Raw genomic sequence first — 10,132 nt, forward strand, 5'->3', positions numbered from 1 at the left:
AACTCTGCCCAAACCATGGGATGTAGAGAGATATATTATACTTTCTCTGGCTTTTTTCAAGCCAGAAGGGCTTGGGTGTGACCATATTTCTATGGGAACTGGAGTGTTGAATTAAGAATGTTTAACTCTTGTGGGAACCAGCCAGAAAGAACTTTACTCTCCCCTCAAATCCTTGCATTCCAGGCCTGGGGTTTTTATCAGACTATATTTGTAATCCCAGTGGATTTCTCAAATAAATGGTGAAATGCAAACAGTTGGCCAGAGGGAAAACCTCCATTTACTGAAGGGGAAAAGAACACAATATCCACATGACTCATGGCTCTGTGGGTGAAGTAATGGCTGCGTGTCATATCTTGGGATGTGGGTTTGTGGTCTGATGCTGCATGGAGTGGATGTGCTTGGGTTGTGACGTTATTGTAAATGGCTTTGGTAGGAATTCTCCTGTGACTTCCCAGACACAAGTTGCTTGTTAAGATATGATTGACTGCACAGTGGCAATTAATAAGATAGGGAGGTAGCCAGGTGCAGCCAAGCCCTCCTCTGGACACTAGCTGGGGGTAAATATGACAAAACCCTTCTGCTGCTAGAAGAGGTAAGGTCCTGCAGGAGTTACAGGTGGCTGTAGCTGAAGGAATTGTGTTCCAGGGAGTTTCCAAGGGTTGGAAGGAAACCTGAAGAGGCGTAGCAGGAACCAGTATCCCTGGGAGGCACATGGTGCCTCTGAAACTTTGCTCTCCTGGGGCAGGTTATCCCAAGACCCGTTGAATGAACATGCTCTGATGTTTGATGCAGTACCCCTCTGCCTGGTGCCCCCTGCTCCCACTGACTGTTGTCTGCTGTGGGTTCCCTACGGTTACTGATTCCCTTGTTCTTTTTTTCCCCTGAATTCCTTGGTTATAATAAGATAAAACACATACATTCTAATTCAAGTGTAAGTGCAAAGGCCAGTGGCACCTCTGCAGAGCCCCACTTCTGCCTTACCACTAGCACCTGCTGTGATTCCACCACTTCCTAAGAAGTTGCCAGCAGTTACTCACTGTCCTATGTATGAACAACTTGCAGATATGACAAAATACAGGTTGTTTTGCCTGGATTCTTTGTTTTTCCTCTCAGTTTCTCCATTGCAAGACTTCCTCGCCTCTTCCAGTCCTTTCCGTCCTTTCAGTACTCTGGTTGCTGCTCGACGACTGCGCAGCACTGGAGCTTGGAGGAACTGCAGGTCAGGGCTCCCCTCTGGTGATGTGAGCTGGAGAGGACATGTGCCCACAGAGGTGGTGGCCTGCTCTCAGGGCGCCATCACCACTCTCAGTATATACACTGCACAGGATCTAGTGGTTTTGCTCTGTGAGTTAGTGGAGGGAGGAAGAGGAATGAGGGTCCACTAAAGGATCAAACCAAATCCCTCCTTATAGGCAGGAGCTCTGGGAGAGCATTTTTTTCCTACATCCTACCAGTGCTTTCTACAGCAGAAACATGATGAGAGATGGTTTATAGCTTGGGAGACAACAGCAGGACATTGCCTGAACCCAGATGTTGGCAGATCAGTAGGCACTGGGAAATCAGCCAACCTTTCTCAGTTTTCTGGGACACTCTGGTTTGCCCATGTGATTAAAATTTGCAGTAGATAAACACAGATACATAGAATTTATCCAAACAACCAGATGTTTACCCATGGCTGGAAGACCAAGGAAGCTTCTTTGTTTGTGGTTGCAGCTGTGCTGGGAGTAAGGGCTCATCCCACATTTGAGGAATCTTCTTTTTTAAAGCAGTTCAGAGGCTAGGGCTGCTGCTTGGGAAATGGCTGTTTTCTCCCTGCAGGCAGATCGATACATTTCAGCTCACTGCACTGCAAGTAACTTTTCATCGTACATTAAGAATGAGGAAAATAAAAGCCAAGATGGATGTTATTTTGGTTTTGCTTTTATTTTGAATTATTTATTAGGAAGTCACTGCTGCCTTCTCGTCAGGAGACAAAATGCCTTTGTCTTTGGTGATTTCCTATTGAAAAGAAACCAGGTCTTTCCAGTTTTATTTATCTCACTCGCTTCTTGGTACTGAAGTGTAAATCTGGGGTCTCCACAATGTGACAAGATGGTCTCCTGCAGTCTCAGTGCAGGCAAAGCCCCCACTGATGCCAGTGGAGTCACACTTTGTCAGTACACTTCTAACCAGTTTTACAATGACATTGCAGATGAGTTATGTGTGTTAGGAATGATTGCTGTCACTTAAGCAGAGGGTGTTATGGAGGGTTATAAGTACACTACAGGCTAGCTGAACTATCATTTTAATTAAGCATTTACTAAATAGCTAGTAAAAATATGAACCCCATGTGTTACTGGGCAAAAATTTGGCAACTGGCTCCACTACTCATATGAGTTTGGAAACTCAAACTAACAACCCATTTTGATGTTTTTGTTCTTAAATCTAGGTTATCCTGAAGGGGACGATAAAGAAACTGGCCACCAAGATGGTAATCACTAGTGGAAATGAAGAAGATAAAGGCAGTCAAGAAAAGGAAAGTAAAGAAGAAACCATCTTGGCAATGCTTGGAATTATTGGGACAATTCTGAACCTCATTGTGATCATTTTTGTGTATATTTACACAACGTTGTAAACTAGGAGGCATGCAAATAGACCAGATAAAATGGCCATTAAGAATAACAACAAACATTGCTGACTATTGACAAGTTCTTTAATCAGAATTGACTCTGTATTATATTAACACATCATAAAAGCACTGCCTGCAGGCAGCGAAGACTGAAGCACAATTAATTTAACAAGACTTTTTCACACAGTAATAAGCTTAACTCTTCTGTCCTGCCCTCTCCCTTTTGGTTTGGTTTTCAGTTTGGGGGAGAATGACTGCAGTTATGTAAGCTGTAGCTTTGAAGAAATCCACCAGGGATATGTTGTTTTAACACAATTTAAAAAAAAAAAAAAAAAGAAAAAATAGAAAGAAAAAAAAGAAAATAAAGAAACTGTACACTATATATAATTAGAAATGTTTGCTGTATACCTGCAAAGATTGAACTCAAAGATAGCTTCATAGCACAGATCACGTGTCTGTTAGGTCAAATGGTTTTTTTCTCTTGGTTTTTGCTTTTACTTATATTGAATCTGACAAGCCTTTTATTTAGAATGAACATATGGTGCAATCATGAAAAAAACAATTCCATTGAGCAAGGTCTGCCTAAACCTGATAAAATGTTGGGAGAAATACATTACATGGTTATTTTTCCTTTCTCGTTTGCTTAACATCTGTGTCTGTTCATACCAATGTTTATAAATATATATTTTTAATAAATGTGCTATATTTTTAGCATGAACCAAACATTTGGAGACACTTGTATTCATGCAGCTAAATTTTGTTTGATGAAGTGCCCCTTTTGACAATGGATGTTGTTTTTCTCAGCAATTATACAGCAGTCTTGTTTGCAGCCCTCTCACTGTGGTCTGAAGCAAGCTCACATCATGCTCATATGCATGACTTGAAGTTGGAATGTCAGCTGAAAAGCATTGCTGCTTAATACGGGAAATAGCAAAACATTGTAAGGTGACCTTTGGAGACTGGTTGCAGAAAGAAGGCTCTACTTAAAAAAAGAAAAAGCAAATGAAAGGAATATTGAGGAGTCTCAGAAAATATTACAAAATTCATCGAATTTATGGCTTTCAAAATCTGGTCACGTTCTCTATGTACTTATGCTGAGAGAAGCCAGTAGAGGTTTCTACAGTTGAAATGAGAAATTTAGAGAGCCTATAGTAAGGGGTTTAAGGGAAATCCAGACTGTAAATACAGAGTTGTATTTTAAATGTGAGGATCATTAACTCTTCGCTTTTCTGACATGTGCTTTAACTGAGGTTGGTGCAGTGAAATTCTCTGACTTGTGTTTTTGACAGGAATGTGCAATGATGATGCTCAACATTTTTCTTCAGAGTTCAGTACTTATAAATATACAAAGCATTAAAATTATGAGACCTCAATTCTGCCTCAAGCTGCCTAAGTACATTGCCCATTAACTCTGACATATCTTCTTAAAAAATAGGTCAATTAATTGTTTACTGACTTGTGGTTTGGATTGCATCCTCAGATGCACAAGGAGGATTGCTGTTGAAGTCAGCTGGAGCTGTAAAATGTTTGATCCTAGAGTCTCATTGATTTTAGTGATCAGTCATGTCCCTCTGGAATCAGTAAAAAGTTTTCCACCAGTTTCAAGGGGCTAGGAATGGTCTCAAAAATACAGAATTTCATTGCAGGATATAAAAGCAAGCTTGGAAAACCCTGAGGGGCACCTCTTATAAACAGAGGCGTTCAGTCTGTTGTGGTATCATACATTCAATAACAAAGCCATTAGGAGAAGGGAAAAGGTCAGTAAATCCAGTATGAAGACTGAAGGGAAAAAAGAGCAAAAATAATCTCATATTAATGAAAGCATGACATGATGAGAGAGGTGAAAAAATGAGCAGAGATTGAAAACAGGGAATGGTGCAGAAGGACAGTGGCATGCATGCCAGCATGGCTGAGGAAGCATTTGTGTTTCTACAGTGCTGGTAGAGCTGCAGATCTCAGAGAAGGCAAGAAACAGTAGTGGCACCATTTAGTGTAGCTGAGTGAGGGTGATCTTGGTTTTGAACTTATAGTTATTTATTCATAATTCTAAGGAAATAGCTCACTCTGATCATCCTGACAGCTAAAATATATTTTCCTCCACTTGGCATTTTTTCTTCTGTTTAAACCACTGCTGTGCACAGCCTGTGGCAATGGTGTTGGCGCTCATGTCCCAGAGCACACCTGCACATGCTCCAGGCACCTGCCTATCTCCAACCTGCCTCTTGCCTGGCAGGATCCTCTCTGCAGATTATTCCTCTTGAACCTCTCCTCCTCCTCCAGCAAACACTGCAGCCATCTGCCTGAGGCTCGTACTCATCTTCTAGAGGGGAAGCCTGGAAAGAGCAGTGTCTGAGTCAAGAGATGAGCTCTCATGCCAGATATTTCTTTGCCTCCCTCTGCATCAAATGATGACCTGTCATCCTCTTGTGGGCTTGAAGATGCTTAATGAATCAAATTTCATTAAGGGCTTCTATTAATATTACAAATTAAAGCTCTGCATTGTAAAACAATACAGAACACCTCACCCACCAAAGTAAAGTAGGAAGTTTTGCTGCTCAACGCAGTTGCACTCATTCAGACATGGGCTAGAACCTTCACCAAGACTCGCACTGCAAAGAGCCCAGATAAACTGAACTGGAGGATAAAAAGCCTAAGGACTTCATGTTTACTCTGTTTTATTTTGCATATTAGTCTTGATGCAGGCAGTGTGTTCAGGTGTCTATCACACTTCACCAGCAGCACGTGCAGTGTGCTTTGCCATATGACTTTTATTCCTCTGAAAGAGGAAGGAAGGTTTATCCCATTCTATAAAAAGTTTAACACTTAATATTTTAATTTTACAGGTTTCTGTTCACAGATAGTTCTAGAAATATCCTGGGGCAAGTTCTTAAGTAGATTCATTGAGTATTCAGTTAAATAAAAATGAAGAGTTTCCTTCGAGGGCAATTTCTTTACATTTTATTTGGTATTCATGAACACTGATATGGGGAAAGTATGTTTTCAAGAATGACTGTGGAAGAGGAATATTTTATACAAAGATCTGAAGGTGTGCCTACCCAGGCAGCTGTGGGCAGGCCTGTTCTTGGCTGAGTACCAGCTGAAGCCAAATTACCCTCATGCTTTTTTTATGTGAGCAGTTTTCAGCATGCACCTATAAGAAATATTCAACAAGGTAACATATATATCATGGACACATTATAGTCACTAACTGCTGTATAAACAGATGAATAAAACTTGTCATTACAGGTGCTGAATGGTAAATCTGCTTTGGCAAGGAAAAATCCGGTAGTCTCATTTTTGGCTTGACTTGTAGGTAATGCAAATAGTTTCCAAAAAATATTTTTAATATAAAATATTAATCCATTAGTGGTGACAGGAATGTCCATGTTTGCATTTGAGTAGAAGGAAATTAATATCCAATATCTTAATAAGATATTAAAGCATCACCTTTTGCTTCAGTCAACTAAGAATATGATTGTATTTTTAAATTATCCTATTTAGTTTTTGATGGTTTGTAATATGGGAATGAAAAATATTTTCCTGAGGTGACAGGAAGGTGACATTCTCCTTGCTAGTGTCTGGTGTGTTGGCTGGTGGGTACAGAAGACTTTTAAGAAGGATGAAGATAAAAATATTTAAATCATGTTATGCATGCAACAAAGTGAGGAGAAAGCAGACATACAGGCTTCTGCCATCTTCTCTGATTCCTACAACTGCCACTGAAAACAACATCTCAGGAACAACATCTTCATGCAGGAATGTACCATCCTGTGTGCTGGCTGTCAGGGCAGTCCTTTCAGTCATTTACCTTCTGCTCCTTCTACCTGCACCTCTGTAGCAGTGCACAGCTCATTGTGCCTTAGGAGAGTTTTAACATGTACCCAGCCTGGCAGCCTCTGGAAGCAGCTGTTTGGGTTTATTGTGGTGTAAAGGTCTACTATGGGGCTGAGTTTTATTATTTTAAGGACAGCCAGTAATCACCATCTTGTTACTGTCTGATAATCTAGGAGATACTTTGCTTGTTGAATTCCCAGACCCATCCCTACCCTGTCCCACAGGTAAAATTTTGATTCAACAGGCATCCAAATACAAAAGAAAGCTTCAGTTACATGATGACAAAACTTTAGTATGAAACTTTTTTTAAATCCATGTTTCCTGTATTTCCATGTATTATATTAATCTGTATCCTGGAGCTCACTCCAAATGCCTCAAGGTCTCATCTGTGTCAGAAGGTCTCATTGCTTCTGAGTCAGAGTTAACATTTCAGTGTGAATTATGGCATACACAGAGCCCAGAGTGGGCAACAGGGATAAAAATTAACTGAATTAAAACTCCAGGGAGGTAACACTGCAGAAATTACTAATTAGTTTGAGGCTTGGCTGGAGTACTTTGTTTCTATATAGCCAAGATTTTGGAGAAAAAATGTTATTGTTCCTTGGAAATTTTCTGGAATATGTCTCATTCAAAGAAAGAACCTCATTGAAAATGTTTTAGCAGCAATTTCCAGCAGCAATCTTCCAAGAAAAACACTGACCAGGCCTCTGAGTGTCTGGCTTCCTTCCCAAGAGTAGTGTTTGGCAGCTCTGCAACACTGCACATATATGTAAGCACCTCTTGTTTACAGAGAGGCTTTGTCTTGTTTGGAACAGAATGCACAGGTTTACAAAGATTTACAAATTTATGGAATAGTACTTTACACAGTCAACAACAACAAAAGGTGCTGTTCACTTTTATTTCCAGCAGATATGCCATATATGCTGCAGACACCCTGCAGAACCTGTACTGATTCCATGCCTGGCTGTGTGTTTTGGAGGCTCCTCCCAAAGGGTCTTATAGACTCAGCGAAGGTTTTCTTCCCCACCACTGATCCAAGAGAAACAAAACCTGTTTAGCGTGGAACCCTCCCCTCCAGGCTGAAATCCCACATGCATCCATATGCCTTTATCTACATATGAACCATCTGGTATCCAATAAGACTTTCCTTGCCTTAAGCATTAGGTTTGCTTACTTGCATTTCACCTGGGGACTCAGATGCTGAAGGCAATTTGTAGGGCTGAAAACCCTGTTTCAAATGAAACAGCTTTACATAATGTAGCCATTTCCTGGAGAGGTGCCTGTTCCTCCTGAAACACGCCTGTGCAGTGCCCTGGGCATGGCACACAGGACACACCACCCTCCGTGTGTGGTCTCACACTGACAGAGCATCATGACAGTGAGGGAGTCACTCTGGGCTGCAGCTGGCCCATACGGCAGGGTTTTGTACAAATGCCTGGATCCCAAGTCAAGCTCTGTAGAGTGAAAGGAAAAGGACATCCTGCCTTGTTCATAGGAGGTGCTTAGCTATGCTCACCAGGATCCTTTCTTCTGCAACCAGTCCAAATTCAGGTGAAGGTGATCCTTGCACCACTCTGACCCTCTTGTGGCAGTTGCAGAGTTTCCTTCTGCCTGAGTGAAATAAACAGCTTTGGGCTTCCCTAGTCTCCTAGAATAGGAGACAAAGTCCTTCTTACACAGCAGAAATAGCAGCAGGAGCATCCATTTCCTGATGACAATGACAACATCACCTGCCTGGAGCACTGATGGGAACCTTTTTTCTTCCCATCATCCCTCATAGTCTGGGAAACACAAGTTAGTTACCTGGACTCCAACTTCTCCACAGGCTCAGTCACTGTTCAGGAAGACTTGTTTTGTGATGCTGAGACTTTGCTGTGCTCAAATGGCTCCCATTAAGATCTCACCATAACAAGTCTCAGGCATTGTTAGTCTCTGGCAGCAAGGCATTAAGGGACCAGCATTAGCAAGACACACCATATGGAAGCCATGGGTAGCCAGAGATAGTGCGGATGAGGCTGGCTGCTTTCCACAATACTTACCTTCTTGAGGACCAACGGTATAATGGTGGATTGACATTGGTGGTGGGTAAATGTAATAAAATGTTTGTGTAGCAGGGCATGATTTCTTGCCTTTACTTCCTGCAAACTTAATGGGAAAGGCTTTATAAATAATTCTGGCTTTGTCAATTTAAAATATCGATTAAAATTTGCTATATATGTTTTCAAATTTTAATGTGCTGCTTTTTTTTTTCTCTTTACCAAGCAATTCAATTTTAGTTTTGCAGATACTATTCTTGTTTCTGTAATAATGATGGCTAATGCAAAAGCATTAGTACTGGATGCAAAAGGAAAGAGTGAAGATTATATTGTTAATGATTTATTAATCTACTTGTGAGCAGGACAAGTGGTTTTCTTTGCATCCAGTGCAAACTGTTAGTAGTATTTTTATAATTTGATACCATTATTACTGGAGTCTAAAGGAATTCGATGGGACAAAGTTTCATCATTTAGATCTGTGTATATTCAAACAAACGTCAGCAAATTGAGAAGCATATGAAATTTTTGCAAGAAAACAGTGTTAGACATATGCATTTGTAGCAGATTCAAACTCAAAAGTGAGACCCCACAACTATCATTCATTACATCTTTGCTGACATTGCGTAACACACACCAGGCCATAATTTAGAAGCTCACTCTGCTAAGACTATGCATGTACATAACTCAGACTAAGGGGCTAAGTTCCTTTACAGTTAATGTGCATATGAATATGTATTTGCAGGTTTGGGGCATTAGTTGACACCTGACAACTTGGCTGTAGCAAAAATGCAACTAATCAGACAGGGGAAAATAGGAAATTTCCTGTACAACGAGCTATTTCTCTTTGCCTCATTGACCTTATTTTCAGCTGATTTGTTTCAGACTGTGTGATTGATGAGAATGATGCTAAGGCCTGCCTAACCAATGAAAGAATAAAGACAATGGAGGATTATTCAATCTACATCTTCTATCAGAAACTAAGCATTTCCCTAAACAGCTTTAAAAAATGTCAGTGCTGAATGTTTAACATTTTCCTTTCTATGTTTTACCATCAGCCAACACACTATTTGATTGTATAATAATATTTATGTAGAGTTTCACTAAGCTGTGCAAACACCAGCAAATGGATTTTGCATCCTTTGCTGCTTTTTAAGTTTTACAAGCCTCTTCCTAATATATACCCATCTCCTGTTTTAAAGATCAAGAAGAGAAATACACCACATCCTAGAGCACTGTACAATTATACAAGCCTCACTACAAGTTTAGGTTGAAAGTATACAGCCATTTACACAAAAGAAGGAGTCTTATTTCTTTAGCCTGTTCATATGGCCCAAGTGACCCTGATATGATGCTGAGAACAATATTACATTCCTTTATTCCTAGAAAAAAAGAGTCCAGCTGTGAAACTCCTTGAAGCAGTGCATTGCGCTATATTTGCAATTTACAGAGCAAAGCAAAAAATCTGATGACCACAGACAGTGCTCAGCTCCTGGCTGACCTTCCCCCATGGGGCAGCAGCCCTTGGTGTACCCTGAGAGACCAAGTGCCCAGCGCCCTGTACACTTCATGAAAGTCAATAATAATCAGGTAATTAACTTTACAAAATTTGAAATATCACCATTGCTAACATGTCTGGTTTCATTGGTGCAAAGGC

The 10,132-nt window shown here is 40.6% G+C and overlaps 1 long non-coding RNA gene across 4 annotated transcripts in view; it reads left to right on the forward strand.

Annotated features, from left to right (window-relative positions):
* Nucleotides 1-3,331, forward strand: part of LOC116787814 — a 161,360-nt gene extending 158,029 nt beyond the window's left edge. For all 4 annotated transcript variants that reach the window (XR_004357462.1, XR_004357463.1, XR_004357464.1 and 1 more), the window contains one exon: nt 2,429-3,331. This is a non-coding gene — a long non-coding RNA (uncharacterized LOC116787814). The remainder of the gene's footprint in view (nt 1-2,428) is intronic.
* The last annotated feature ends 6,801 nt before the right edge of the window (nt 3,332-10,132 follow it).

The sequence above is a fragment of the Chiroxiphia lanceolata genome, chromosome 6 (genome assembly GCF_009829145.1).
Source record: "Chiroxiphia lanceolata isolate bChiLan1 chromosome 6, bChiLan1.pri, whole genome shotgun sequence".
Taxonomy (NCBI): Eukaryota; Metazoa; Chordata; class Aves; order Passeriformes; family Pipridae; genus Chiroxiphia; species Chiroxiphia lanceolata.